The 15,577-nt window shown below is 60.4% G+C and overlaps 1 protein-coding gene across 3 annotated transcripts in view; it reads left to right on the top strand.

Moving 5' to 3' along the window:
- The window catches only part of INPP5A (inositol polyphosphate-5-phosphatase A), a 167,017-nt gene that overhangs the window by 80,680 nt on the left and 70,760 nt on the right, over positions 1–15,577 (top strand). The window lies entirely within an intron of this gene.

Genomic DNA, 15,577 nt, shown 5'->3' on the forward strand with positions numbered 1-15,577 from the left:
CCACCGGCGAGGCGGACACACCACCGGCGGGACACGCCACAGGCGGACCACAGGCGGGACACATCACCGGCGGGACACACCACAGGCGGACACACCACCGGCGGGACACGCCACAGGCGGACACACCACCGGCGGGACACACAGGCGGACACACCACCGGCGGGACACACACAGGCGGGACACACCACAGGCGGACACACCACCGGCGGGACACACAGGTGGACACACCACCGGCGAGACACATAGGCAGACACACCACCGGCGGGACACACACAGACGGGACACACAGGCGGACACACCACCGGCGGGACACACAGGCAGACACACCACAGGCGGACACACCACTGGTGGGACACACACAGGCGGGACACACCACAGGCGGACACACCACTGGCGGGACACACACAGGCGGGACACACCACCGGCGGGACACACACAGGCGGGACACACCACAGGCGGACACACCACCGGCGGGACACACAGGCGGACACACCACCGGCGGGACACACAGGCGGGACACACCACCGGCGGGACACACAGACGGGACACACAGGCAGGACACACCACAGGCGGACACACCACCGGCGGGACACACCACCGGCGGGACACACACAGGCGGGACACACCACAGGCGGACACACCACCAGCGGGACACACAGGCGGACACACCACCGGCGGGACACACACAGGCGGGACACACCACAGGTGGACACACCACCGGCGGGACACACCACCGGCGGGACACACAGGCGGGACAGGGGCTGTTGGCGTAAGATCAGCAGAGCTTCCCTGAGATCCAGTAAAGCTGTACTGGTTTTGAACGCTCCCTCGGGAACGTGAAACGGGGCGTGGCCGGCAAACCCGGGGACGCGCAAAGCAGGTGTTGGTGAGCGCAGCCCCACATCGGGGGTCTGGACTCGGGGCGGGGCCGGTGCTCGGGGTACCGGCACGCCCACTCTGAATAGAGGGAGGTCACATGTGGCCTGTGCGAGCGCCAGCACCTGCCCCTGAGCCTGTCCACACGCTGCCGCCTGCAGTGGCTTCATCTCTGCGAGGAGCAGGCGCACGGAGCTGCCGGGGGGCAGGGTGTGGGAAGGGACAGCGGCCCCATAGCTGCCGTGGCCTCGCCTGACCTTGCCGTCCAGGGGGTCACGGCGGCCCTGCACGCGATTCCCCAGTGAAGGGCCTCCGAGCAGCTGGCCGGTCCCTGGTCCTCTTCCCGGAACCCTGACAGGGTCAGTTCCGAGTGCCGCGGCCACGCGTCGTGCTTCCCTCCCGCCCCCCGGGGGCTCCCAGGGGCCCCCTGCCCGTCCGAGCGGCCCCTCCTCCGTGTGAGTCAGGCTCTCCCCAGTGGGAATCCAGAACGGGCGCCTCGCGGCCGGCCGATCCATCAGGCGCAGACAGGCGTGATCGAGGGCCGTGTCACACGCAGCCCAGGAAACAAATACACCGCTCGAAATGTATTGGTGAACAAACTGAAAAATTGTAAAGCTCTTAAGGACTTTCCTGCTTGTTAGCATTTTTTGACAGAAAATCAGTGAAGCAGCGAACATAAAAAAATAGTCACGGTTGATTCACAGTCTGCCTTGTTCTGCTCATTTGGCCTCGAGCGACATCTCACTCCTGGGGCCCCTCTGCGGGCACCTCCGTGTCCTCTCCTCTCGTGCCCCGGCCTCCCTGGAGGTCAGTGCTCAGCACCCCAAAGGGGACACGAGGAACATCGGCGCAGAGGTTTCCAGAAGCCCAGACTGCGCTGCCGAGAGCCGAGGCCAGTTCATGGATGGACCGAGCTGCCAGGGGGTCACGAGGGTCGCACCCCGGGGTCACAGCCCAGTGGAGTGGCAGGACCCAGGGAGGAGAAAGGGGCTTGACTGCCCCGTGCGCTGAGCGCCTGCGCTCGGAGGCCTCCAGGGGTGTCTTGGATTTGTTCTGCGCAGGCAGAGGGACGTCCTGACCAGCCTCCTGGGCCGACGGCTCCTGCACTTCCGTGACCCGTCAGGTTGCCGAGCGCCCGGCAGAGCGGGGTGGCCGGGCCCCACTCAGCCCCGTCCTGCGGGGAGCGAGGAGCGTGTTTTCCTGAGAGAGGTCGCCAGCCTCCCCGTGCCTGGCTGCCTGGGCACAGCGGCATTCAGCCCGCCGAGGGCCACTGGCCTGGGTCGCGGGAGGTCGTGGCCCATGGTGGCCTTGGGGGCCAGTCCCTGGCTGTCCTGTCGGTGAATCCCCCCGCGCACGTGTGCAGACACGCGGTGGCGTGGGGTTACGCCGGCGGGCGTGTGCTCGGCAGGCCTGCCGTGTGGACTTATGTCTGTTAGACTTGCTTCTGTCCAGTCCACACTGCTTCCCGTCTGCTGTTAGACACACGTGGCGGCTTGAAGGAGGGGCCGGCGCGGGCGCCCGCGTGGGCCCCACCTCCCTCTGCCGTGGGGCGGGGGCCCCTTGCAGCCCAGGTGCTGAGTCTGCTGCGCCTGCAGCGCCCCAGGCGGTGGCGGCCGGGCCCTCAGGGCTCCAGGCCCCTCGGCAAGAGGCAGTGAAAAGCCAGGTTTAGACACTGCGTGGTGTTCCTAGTGGATCTTCCAGTGCTTTCAGAAGAGGCCGGCCAGGCAGCACCCGAGTCCTGTCAGCTGGGACGCACCCTCCTGGGTGGGCACGTCTCGATTTCGGGCGAACTGCCGCACAGCAGGTGCACGAGAGCACCCTGGCAGTCAGCTCATCCCCGCTTCCCCTCCTGCCGTCTCTGCTGCCTTTCAGGAGACCGGGTCTTAGTCGTCACAGAGAAACGTAGCATTGAGATCTGGGGCCTCCTGCTTGGGAGAGAAGAGCTCGGCGGTGCTGCGTGTCCCCTGCACTCTGCTCACACGTGCACGCAGCTCACACGGGAGACGGGTGGCGGGTATGGCTTCGTCAGTGCACACGGGGCCCGGTGCAGCCCGGCCGCCCCCAGACCACACTCCTCCACGGGCCACGTGGCGTCCAGACACACGAGCCGCACCCAGAACCCTTCAGGTCCCCGGGAACAGGTCACTGAAGGGCGGTCGCTGGAGGCCCCGGCCCCGTGGGCGTCTCTGTGGCTGCTCGGGTCACCTTCTGGAGGGAGCGGGCCTCCAGCCCCTGAAGGATCGGCCATGCGGCGCTTCAACATCTTTCAAACGGAAATTGTTACACTTTGCTCTTCATCTTGAAATTAATGTTGGGTTGTCAATTTTTATTGCCGATCTGACGGATGAGGCCCCGCACCTGCCGCCGCCCCTCGGAGCAGCCGGCGAGAGCCGTGCTGCGGGCCCTGCGCGGCCAGGAGCTCAGGCAGGGCCCCGTGGGAGCAGCATGGGGGTGGCCGCCCTGGCTCTCTGTCCCCGCACGCCCGCCGCCCCCCCCTCGCCAGAGGCCACGTTCCCATGTCCCACGTCATGCTGCAGGCGGCGCAGCTCCCCGTGGCCCCTCACTAGGCCCCGCTAATGCAATGATGCGGCCGCTGTCCTCTCGGGCTCCGGGCGGCAGACGCTGCTGCGGAGCCGCAGCCGCTCCCGGGTTAGAGCCGCGCAATTTAATAAATGTCGGCCGTTCTTCCAACCGCCGTAATTATTTAAAGGGTTTTCGAAAGAGAGAGAACAAATCAAATCAGACCATAACTGTTGTATCTCATTCCCGAGCTAAGTGTATTTTTAGAAATGTGGGCCTTGTTTACAGTCTCCTCCCAGTTTTCATCTGTTATCGCAATAATTGAGTTTGTAGCTGGAATTAAATTTATCAAATTGCGTTATCCTCTTTAGAAATTGGATAGGCACCCTGGCGGGCGAGGCAGAAGTTAATCCGCTTTGCTAAAGCCTCTCGTGGCACCACGCAACAGGACTGAGGAGGCTCAGCGATCTTCCTGCCACCCTGGACACGATGTAATTTCTCCTCAATCCCTTGTGCAAATAATGACATTTGAATCGAGCATTAACAGGCTTAATTACTTTAAAATTGTCATTTTAATTTACACTGATACAGTATTGATCATACAAGCAGAGATTAAGCTGTTCAGCGGAGCGGATGATGGGGAATTAAACATTAAAGGGTCCTCGAGGGGCCGCGTGCCGCCGGCGAGAGCCGGAAGAGGGATGGCATTTCTCGGTAATGAACTGGCGGCATGCGGGGACATGAATCTTGGGCTCTTGGAAAAGGGGAAATAATGGGGTTTGGGAAGCATTTGCAGGTTATTCATTCGCTGCCATGCACCAATTCTCCAGTGATTCATCCGCCTCACCAACATTTATTTATCCAGCAAATTCCGAGCTTTGACCTTTTTGCTAAGTACATTGAACATAAGTTTGAGTGCAGATTTTTCAGGTGTAACTTTTGTAAGTATTTGTTATTTTTCCTTATTTCTAGGCAACATCAAACGAAATTACTCAGTTTTTCTAACGTACTGGTGTCGGCAGGGCCAGCCGTGTGTGGGCAGCGGGAGGCTCCGGGGCGCCCACGGCCACACCCCTTCCCGCTTGCAGGTCTCAGGTTTATGTGTCGCCAGGCCCTTCTTCAGACAGAATGACAGGAGAACCTCACATTTTCACCCCTCTTGAGGTGGCCTTCAGGTCTCCTGCGACCACGGTGCGAAGCGGTACCCGCCCACGTGTGCCCAGGCCGCCTTCTTCAGGAGCATGCCTGACACGCACCTGCTCACATCAGAGCACATCGGATCTTTTAACCTCAAACCGTTTTACTCTGTAGAACTTACCTAATAAAAACTCAGGTGATTGATTTCATAGCTCAGTAGGGAACGATGAAATTCTTGATCACTGTCCATAATGGCTTTATTTTAAATGGTGGCTGGAGATTTAATTAAAACATAATCAGAGAAATGAAAAAAGACTGATACTTCTCCCCAAGTGAAATGTGGATTTGCACAGGGAGCCTTAGAGAGGCCCGTCATTTCTCGTCGATGTGACTTCAAAGCTTGTCCATTTTCCTTACTCCTTGAATAGCTCAGAGGTCCCCGTCGCTCGCGATTTCAGCTCAGCTGATTTCTGTCCTCCTTGAAGCACAGCTGTGCTCTGGTACAGCCGCACCACGACTCACTTTCCCGGGGCACCTGCCCTTTGTCAGGATTGTTCTGTGAACCTGACCACGATTTCCCCGTGTGACAGCCAGGGTCCGCGAGATGCAGGGCGGCCCGGGGCCGGTGCGCGGTCCTGGGCGGGGGGCGGCGGGTAAGCACGGGAGTGGGCACCCTGCTGCCCGTGCAGGTGGACATGAGGGAAGGCGTCCCTGCAGTTTTCCTAACCTTGCACTTGTAGACAGAGAGTGAGAGGGGCTGCAGTGGCCTCTGTTTTATAAACCAGAAATAGCAGGGCCCGAGGAAGATACTTCCTGGGTCGGATGGCCGTGCTCGGTCTGGCTCAGCCTTGCCGTGGAAGCAGGTGGAGGGTGACGGCCGGCTGCTCGCAGATGCTGGCACGCTGCGGGCACAGTGTCCCTGCTGTGATGGTGACGGGGGAGTGTGAGGTGTGAGGCCGCGCCCGTGTGGCCGAAGCCCGGGCTTGCCGGGGTTGTGAGTGGCGGCTCCAGGGCGCTGGGAAGACCCTCACGACAGGGAAGGTAGGTTTCATCGCCTTGGCTGTGGCTTCCAGGGCAGCTCCGTGCCGGCACCTCCCCGCTCTACGCGGGCGTGTGGGTCGCGGGAGCATCGGTGTGGACCCGGCTCCTCACTGGGCGCGGTCCGCTGCATTTGCGGACCACATGTCAGTCGCACGTGGCTGCCCTCCGTGGCCCCGCGTGTCACGCCCCTTCCTGTCCTCACAGCCCTGGCGCTTGCGGCCCCCGCTGCCACCCCAGAGATGCCCGGCCCTGCCGCGTGTCTGGACCTCCATCCGCAAACCCCCAGCCTCCCTCTTCCTCCCCGATGGTCGTCCGCCAGCCCTGGGCCGAGGGGCCTCCACGTCCCCCGACGGCACCGCCCCGCGCGTCACTCTCTCCCGCCGTGTTGTGGGCCGGCGGGGCCCCCCTGGCTGGTTGTCGTGCCCGCAGCTACATCCCATGACCCTGGGCAGGTGGCCGCCGTGGGTCCCTGCTCACCAAGGAGGGGGGTGCGGTGGGGGTGCCTCACAGGTGCCTCATACTGACAGTTGTAAATGACTTAGCGTCAGACTGGCTTTCTAGAGGGTTCCGTCAGATGCCCCCTGCCCCGACCCTCAGGTTTTCCCTTTGTGCACAGTCTCCTGACAGCTGACACACGTGCCGATGCAGCCTCCTTTTTATGGAGGAAACCTCCGGAGGCCACACCTCCCTCAGATTCGTGGTCCTGTGCAAACACCGGCTTCTTTTCTTTTTTAAGGAAAACGATAGGTATTTGTGTGGTTGGGGCAGCAGCACCAGATGGAGACGGTGCACGCAGGGCCCGATGGGGGGGGTCACTCCTCTGGGCTTTGTCAGGAGACCTAATTTATATCCAGGCCATTAGTGGGGGTTAGCTTTTCCCGTAAGGGCTGCCGTGACTTGGCCTCAGAAGGGTCTTTCAGACTGTGGGCAGTGTAAGTGGCCAGCTGGCCGCCCCGCGGTGTGAAACGTGGGGTGTGCTGGAGCCGCCTCCTTCACCCCCTCTTCCTGGGGGGCTGTGGGGACACAGGGACTGGGGCTCAGTGGCCTCTCCCTGGCTGAGGGGGGCCATCAGACCCGCCCGGGGGGGTAGACGTGTGTGAACAGTGAGGCTCCTGCCTCTGTGCTGGGGAAGCAGGAAGCCCCCCGCCCTTGGCGCCGGGCCCCTCCCTGCCGCGCCCTGCGTTCTGGGGCCGGCCAGGCTACACGGGAGGCCGTCCCGTTCCGCAGCGCTGAGGGCACGGGGGGCGGGAGGGAATAGTGAGCGATGTCACCCGGGAGTTGGTGTGGGACGGTTACAGCACCGTCCGTGTGCATCGCACGAGCCACCTGCCAGGGCTCCCGGCAACCCTGGGAAGCGGGCGCTGCGATGCCTTCCCGGTCACGTACGCCGCCGCCCCGTGACTGACGGAGGCCCTGAACCCGGGAGAGGCCGCCGCCGGCTGGGAGTCCAGCACCGCGGCCGCAGGACTCGCTCGTCCAGGAAGGGGCCCCGGCGGGAGAAGGCGGGGTCCGGCTGGGTGGTGCATGCAGATCTGGGGGGCCGTCGTGGGAGTGCCGGCTGAAGGACCCACGCCCCGGCGCCCGGGTCAGTTGGCTGACCCGACCCAGGGACCCAGGGGCCTGCCTGCCGGTGGCCTCGCTCCCAGACTCCGGTGTGTGTGCACACTGTGCCGTGACCTCCCGTGGAAAGAACTGGATGGTCAGTCCCATCTTCCAGAAGGCGCGACTGAGGCTGCACTGACGCGTGTGTCCCGTCACATCACTGAAACTGCGGGGACGCCGAAGGGGGGCGGGTGTGGCTGGACACGGAAGGTGCGAGGCCTGACAGACTGAGGTTGGAGCCTGAGGACAGAGCTGGGAGGTGAACCGGAAGTCATTTTTCCCCCAAAAAGTCATTTTTGAAGGGATAAAAAAAAATAATGACAGTTTTCCAGTGCGTGAAAGACCTCACCACACAAAGTCGGGAATCCCAGGGACGCAGCCAGACCGCAGCGAGGCCGGGCAGAAGCACAGGCGCACACGACGGTTCAGAGGCCGCGCCGGGGAGGGAGTGGGCCGCCTTCACGGGCAGCGCGTAACGCCAGGGCAGCGGCCGCCCCGCGCTTCTCCGTGAGCAGAGGTTCCCGCCAGGAGAGAGAGTGACCGGGACAGATGTGCTCCGGTGCGGCCGCGAGACGGCCACCAGCAGACCCGCGCGAGGATGTTGGCGCGGAGACGCGGACGCGGAGGCCGCTGGCGGCAGGAAGTGAGCGGGCCGACACCCCTGGGCTCTGTGCCCCGGGGACCAGTGACAGTGACCAGACCGGGGCTGTGGGAGGGGCGGCTGCTTAGCATTTCCGCCCACAGGGACTGACTGACGTTACTGGACCTGGAGTAGATGGCGTTCCCGGCGTAATTGAAATTCAAAAATCAATTAAGTCTTTTCAGTCGTGTTTTGTCTGCCCCCAGCCTCCCCGATGGCAGAAGGAGTTCCGTAAACAGCTTGTGTTTGGTCTCCGTCTTTCCAAGTGCATCGGGCTTTAATTATCCTCCGTCCATAACGCACATAACAGATTTCTCCACGTTTGTGAGGGTGCAGTTGTAATTGAAAAGCTAATGATTTTTGTAAGAGAAGAGATAAAAGTCAGAGCTGTTTTGATTATGATGCAAATGCCCCACATAATTTAATTGGCATAAAAGTTTATTGATTTATTTTTGTAATCATTTAGACATGAAAAAATGACTTAGTAAATCTCGTAATTAAAACTGGCTACTTTTAGACTGATATTTTTCTTTGCTTGTTATTGAAACTCTCAGTCTGCAAAATGCATGTTATCGAGAAGTGCACCCACATTGCAGATGAATCTCGTTCGGAGGGGAAAATGCCGAGGTGAGGCGCATTAAAGCACTCCCTGGGGTGCTTGCAGAGGGGCTCCAGGGTCACTGCCGCGGCACGGCGCCCGGTGAGAGCTCGTCATGTAGGTGGCCTTCTCGGCCAGCCCCCCGCTTCCTCCCAGAGAAATACCCACCCGGGGGGTTTGATTGGCTCCCCGCCTGTCGGGAGGCGTTGGTTGTGAAATGTATTAAATCGAGTGTAAGGCAGTAGGTTTCCCTTTGGGAAGAGAAGGTCTGAACCTGCTGGACCGCAGGCGACTGCGTGGGAAGGAGCCCGTGGGGCCCGGCCGCGCCGCCAAGCACTCCGTGGGCGTCCTGCGGGCGCACCCGCCACCGGGGCCCCCGCGTCCGGGCGGCGGGAGGACGCAGGCGGGCGGCCGCTCCCCGGCCCCTTTGCTTCCTGGAGCGCCGCGCTCCCCACGCTTAGTGGTGGGTCCCGTCCCCGCAGCCGCCCGCGGGAGAGGAGCCTCCGGCGTGGGCCGTTCCGAGGCAGCTGCGCACAGCACCCTGGCCGCTGCGCGGAGACCGGGCGTCAGTCCCCCCGCACCCGGGTGCCTGGCCCCGCGGCTGCCCCCTCCTCGCCACTCACCTCTGAGATACCACCCCCCCCCCGCCCTCCGTCCTCTGCTCTGGCTCCGGTCCCTCCTAGGCAAGCTCGGCGTCCGCGTCCTCCACCGTCCACGTCGTCCGCCCCCACTTACATCTGCTCCCACGCCTCCGCCCGGGACCCCAGACCCAAATGGGCAGCCGCCTTCTCGTGCCTGCCTGTGGAGTCTCAGCCGCGTCAGGCTGGACACCTTCTCCGGGGCCCCGGCCCAGCGCCCAGCGGAAGCCCAGGCGTTGACCTGGAGGCCCCCCCGCCCCAGGCGCCCTGTGGACGCAGCCCCTGTGGTCCGCGGCTGACCCTCTGGTGAAGCAGCTGTCACCGTCCCCCGCACCTCAGGCCATTTACTCCCCCGTCTGTCTCTGTCGGACGCCCACGGCCGCGCGGCCCAGAGGAGGCGCTGGCAGCCGTCTGCGCACTGACTGGGTGTGTGAGTGGATGTGCGAGTCCCCTCTCGAGGGCCATTTCCCGTGCCAGCTGGCAACCTTGCTGCCCGGCCAGGTGTGCTGCCCACTGTCGCTTGCACGCGAGGGCCTGGCGTGTCCACCAGCGTGCCTGCACCCTCCCGGCGCCCCCTCCAGGCAGCCCGTGCCGGCGGCCGTGTCAGAAGCCGTCGGCGCTCCTCGCCGGGTGATGTGAAATGGGAACAGGTGTGTTAATCTGGGGGGGGGGAGTGTCGTAACCACACGAGATATTAAGTGGCTGTTGTGGGGAGTGTTTTCCCTCCCCATCAGGCCCCTCGCCGGGCTGCCTTGTGGGGACGCCGCCACCAGGGGCTGTGCCCAGGCTCCGCACCTCAGCTACGGCACGCCGGCTCCCACGGCGAGAGCTTTATAAAATGCTCTTTAATTCAGGAGCAGAATATCATTAGCTGTGTAAGTAGATGAACACAATGGACAAGCAATTTAATTAACTTCTAATGCCGGCTGTTGGACGGGAGACGAAATGAAATTATCTGTGTCTGCAGCAGGCAGCCGGCCTGGAGGCGGCCTGTGGCCGGTCAGACGGGGGGACACCATTGTGCCGTCACTTCACGTTTAGCCCCAGAGGCTGAAATTGGAAAGTCAGTACTTTGTACGTAAGTCAGCCCTCATTTTAGACGGTTACAAAGCCGCTTTGGGAGAGAGGGACGCACCCGTGACAGTGACGTGCTAAATGCAGCCTTTCCCACATGCGCCCCTCCTGAGTGACGCCGGGTATAACGCGCAGTGATGCCGCTCACCCTGTGAGGTTGGCCGTCCGCGAGTTTATTACGCAGGAGAGACCCATGAAGCCCTACGCGGATTTAAACAAAAGCTGTGTTTCATTTATTATTGCTTATAATCTAATGAAGTTATAGTAAGTTTGCCTTGATTTATTACTCAGTGTATTAAATTGTTTTAAAACCAGGATTCTGGGCTCACTCTCGCGAAGGACTTGTTCCCTTTTGCATAAAAAGTGTGTTACTTTTTGCGACTGTCGCAGCTTCTTGGAGGCCCTGGGAGGTGTGTGTCAGGTCGTCCTTTGAGGCCTGAGTGTGCGCTCCCGCGCCGCTGCAGGCTCGCCTCCACCCCTCTCCCTTTGCCAGGCGTCCTTGAGTGCCTGCCTGGTGCCAGGTATGGAGCTGGGGACTCAGAGGTGGTGAGAACACTGGCCGAGAGCCTCCCAGCTGCTGGCAAGGAAGGCACATGCGAGAAGAAAACCCGCGTGCAGCCAGAGCGGGCGGCCCTGCGGGGGGCTGGGGGCTCTGCTGGGGCGGCCGAGGCTCTGCACGAGCCGTCTGAGAGGGCTGCTCAGAAGAGGCAGCCTATCCATGGAGACCCACAGTGGCAGGGGGATGTGAGAAGAAGCTGAAACGGGGAAGACAAAGTAGCTGAATGCCCCGATGACGGCAGAAGTCAGCCTTCCCCCGCCCGAGTGTCAGTGTGGCCAGAGCTCTGTGAGCAGGGCCCGGGACCGCAGAAGGGCAGCCGGGAGGACCTGTGCCCTGGCTGTCACCGAAGAGCTGAGGAGTGACAGCGTCAGAGTCTCTTCTTAAAAGGTCACCCGACATCGGATGAAGAGGCTGAGGGGTGGTAGGGATGCAGGAAGTGGGGTCCCGGCCAGCGCGGGACTGTGGGAATGGAGAGAAGTGGAGACTTGAGGTACAGAGTGGTTCTGTAGCCTCTAGAGGTAGAGGGTGGTGTGTGTGGGACAGGCGTGCGGACAGGCGTGCGGGAGAGGCGTGCAGACAGGCATGCGGGAGAGGCGTGCAGACAGGTGTGCGGGGAGGCGTGTGGACAGGTGTGCGAGGAGGCGTGTGGACAGGTGTGCGGGAGAGGCGTGCGGGAGAGGCGTGCAGACAGGCGTGCGGGAGAGGCGTGTGGACAGGTGTGCGGGGAGGCATGCGGACGGGCGTGCGGGAGAGGCATGCAAACAGGTGTGCGGGGAGGCGTGCGGACAGGTGTGCGGGGAGGCGTGCGGACAGGTGTGCGGGGAGGCGTGCGGACAGGTGTGCGGGGGGAGGCGTGTGGACAGGTGTGCGGGGAGGCGTGTGGACAGGTGTGCGGGGAGGCGTGCGGACAGGCGTGTGGACAGGCGTGCGTGATCATCGGGGAGCACGCAGTTGTCAGAGCTCGGGCTGGACGGGGCCTGTTGCTGAGCACAGGGCAGCCAGCAGCGGCCCTGCTCACTGGCAACAAGTAGTTCTAACCCAGCAGCGGCTTAAGAACTTCTGTCTTCTAACAGCTGCAGAAACTAAAGGGTAACTAAGAGTAAATCTAGTAAGAGGCCTTCAAGACCTTGATGGAGAAAATTATAAAGCTTTGTTAGAGGATAATTCAGAGGACCTCAGGTGTCTGCCTAAAGATGTGTCGTGTTTACGGGCAGGAGGGCTGAGTACCCTCAGGATGCCCGCTACCCCCGGCCTGTGTGTCTGCGGTCCTGACCCCCAGCGGGACGGCTTGGGTGGCGTCCAGCAGCTGCTCTGAAGGTCCACATGGAAATAGAGGGGCCCCAAATGACCAAAGCAGTTTTAAGGAACAATAAAACGAGGCACTTGTTTTAGTGAATATCAAGGCTTGTGATAAAGCAAAGTAGGAAGAGTGTGACTAGCGACAGACCGGTTGGCAGCACGGGGAGCTCGCGAAGTTAGGCAGCCGAGGTGCGAGAGCAGAGGGTAAATTAGGGGTCATCGGGTGATCCGTTCCCACAGAAAAGGTAACGGCGCTGGATTTTACCTTGAGCCAAACCTACAAACAATTCTCTTGTTACCACAAAAACCTAAATGAGTAAAACAGTCTTGGGCTTTTACATAAGAATATAGAGAGTATCAGCATGGAATCAGATTAGGGAACTATTTCGAAATAAGACATAAAGCAATATATTGATAAATTTGACAACTTTAAAAATAAAAACTTTTATCTAACTGAAGACGCCCAAAAAAAAGCTTCAGAGAGGGAGAAATTCTCTGTCATGCAAGTAATAGATGAAAAAATAATTCCAAATTATATTGAGAATTAAAAATCGTTTAAGATGAGAAAAAGGCAGATAGAAAAGCAGACACAGGACACGAACGAGACACTCACAGGAGAAGCTGAGTCGCCGAGTCTTCAAAGCAGGTGCTCAGGGGGATCGTGCAGTGAAAATGCAGGTGGAAACAAGGGCGTGCGGCTCCACGCCATGCGACCAGGCGACCGGCCGGCGGAGGTCAGAGTCGCTGCTGGCCTGGCTGTGGGGCCGCAGGCGCTGCCCGCAGGTCAGCAGGGCTGCACGATGACATCGGCCTTGAGGGTGCAGGGCCCTGTGACCTCGAAGCTCGTCTTCCCTGCGTGCGTGCACGTTTGGGACACACGTGTATGTGCCTGGCACGTGTGTGCCCCAGGATGCCACGGGAGCGCACTCACCGTAGCCTCAGCTGCAGCCGCGGAAGCATCGGCGACAGTCTTCATCTCTAACAGAAGAATGGATACAAATGGCGGTATTTTTATATACTGGATCGTTATGCCGCATTAAAAGGAAGCTGAAGTCACGGTCTCGATATGGAACATCGATGGAATATAACTTTAAATGGAAAAGAACAGTTCCTGAGAAGAAGGTAGATAAGATGGCGTTGATGAAGCTGAGGGCCCCGGGCTTCCGACCTTGGTCATAACCGTTCAAGACGGTGACCGCTTCCTGGGAGAGGCCGGTGCGCCGGGCGCACAGGGCACAGCAGACACCTGTCCGGTCTCCGCATGACCCCCCACGTGGCCCCTGCTCTGCAGTTTGTGTTTATCATTTTATTCCTTTTTCTGATACAGATCTTAGCATCACATTTTTTGTTTCAGCTCCTTTTGATTCAGTTTTGGTTACAGTGGCCATGAGGCGTCTTCAGAGCCGCCTCTTTCTCAACACTGCGAAGCCCGTCTGGGTTTGGGGCATGATGTTTACCCTCCTTCCTGGATGGGGCCCCCAGAGGGTATGTCGGGTTTCACTCACCCGCCGTCACGTGAAGCATTCGTGGTTGGTGGTTTGTCGCCGTCTCAAGGTGTCGGTGTTGCACTGACTGTGCCCTCCTCAGCGCTCTAGCCTCTCCCAGGGCCGCATGGTGCCAGCCAGCAGGGCAGCTTCCCTCTGGCGTCGAAGTCTTGTGTTCAGAGAGGGACGTGTGTGTGGCTGATCCTCAGAGCACGGCTGCCCCCTCACGATGAGCTTCTCCTGCTCGCTGCTCGCCCCGCAGTCACGGGCGAGGCCACCTCTGTCACGTGGGGGTGACGTCGTCCGCCCACGCCGGGACGGAGTGGACAGAGCGCGAGAGGCTTCATCACACTCTCCAGATGAACCGACTTTTCCAGCCATGACTCATTGGAGTCTTAGAACAATGAGGGTTCGCTGATGTTTGTGTACACCTGAAGGTCATCAGCAGTATCTCGTGAAGTTCTTTTTCCCGTTCATAGATCCATTTATTTTATTTTTGAAAAATAACAAGTTGAAGGGCGCCTGGTGGGCTCCGTCAGTTGAGTGTCCGACTCATGATTCCAGCACAGGTCATCTCACAGTTTGTGGGTTCGAGCCCTGCATCGGGATCTGCACTGACAACCAGAGTCTGCTTGGGATTCTCTCTCTCCATCTCCCCCCACCCACTTGTGCTTGCTCACTCGCTCTCTCAAAATAAATAACGCTTTTTTTTCTTAAATTAAAAAATAGAAAGTTGAAAACACTTTAGTTACAGGAACAACATAATGTGCCATTTTGGAAGAGCAGAGACGCATCGAAGCCCATGTAGCTTGTGATAAGTGCCGTCACCCTTCCTTGTGGTCGGATTTCCAGAGCTGTGCTGGGCCAGGACCCCGCCCCGTGCCCTCCCGCCCCGGTGCAGGCCCACGGCTGGCTTCCCGGGCCTCCGCCTCAGGCCCGTCCCCTGGGAGAGGTGCTTGAGTCCTGGTGACGACCGGTGGGGCGCTGTCAGGAGTTGGCAGCTGACTCCGTGACCAGGACGCGGGGCGCTGTCACCCCTGGGGTCACTCCCAGACACTCTTCCGTCGTGTCGGCAGAAGGATGCGTTCCCCTCTGCCTCCCCCACCCCCCCATCCATCTGACTTGAGCGGCAGGAACGTTCTCTGCTTCGTGGAAAAGCGAGCCCGAAGCGGCAAGCCTGCAGGTTAATGATGTGTACTTTGGCTGCTAACCTGATTGCCAGAATGATAAATTACTGGCCATTTGATTTGTTTGCAAATACAAGGTGATGGAGGCCTTTATGGGAGCAGCTCTGTGTCTTTCCCGGTCAGCCTCTGCCCAGGCCCCACGCAGCCCCACCGGGAAGGCCGGAGCCGCGACAGACGCGCCCCTCCGTGAGGCTGCGCGGTGGCTGCAGCGGCCTGTGTGGGGGTGGGCTGCTGTGATCATGGCCCCGACTCAGCTGTGCGGTGGGGGGGGGGGTCCCTGGGGGGGGGTCCCTGCCATCATAGTGCAGCTCCAGGTGGACCATTCATCATGTCAGCAGGCTCTCGTTGGGCTGAGGCCTGGCTTTATGGCGTGTGCGCCCACACCCCTAGTCAGCCGCTGAGCCTCGGGCGGGTGGATTTCAGGCACCGCGGGCCGCGATCTTCGCAGATGCCCAGGTGGCAGGTAGATGGCGACCGGGAGACACCCCCCTGCCACGTTCCACCGAGCACGGGAGTGGGGTCTTCTGCGCAGCCACGCCTGCTGCGTGCGCAGCCCTGGGGCCTGGGCTGTCCAGGCGCACCTGTAGGCCGCCCTCGCCACGTGAGGACCGGGCTCCCGCCTCGCGCTCGCTGGTCGGGCGGAAGCACAGCATCGACTGGACTGCATGTCACTAGTGGAGAATTAAAGGCACCCTTGACAGTCAGGCTTATAAATATGTAGAAAGTATTTTAATTTTTTTAGTAAAACAGGGAAGGAGCTGATACTCCCCGGCACGACAGGCACGGTGCCCACAGGTGCCGTCCCGTCCTGTGACGGACGTGTGACCTGAACCCTATTGATAGAGCAGGTCAGACGCTGGAAAGTCAGCCTGAACTCTGACTTTAAATATTCATTAGAGCTAATTATGGACTTTCTGACTCT

This window comes from Hyaena hyaena, unplaced genomic scaffold, assembly GCF_003009895.1.
Source record: "Hyaena hyaena isolate Hyena2069 unplaced genomic scaffold, ASM300989v1 scaffold_409, whole genome shotgun sequence".
NCBI lineage: Eukaryota > Metazoa > Chordata > Mammalia > Carnivora > Hyaenidae > Hyaena > Hyaena hyaena.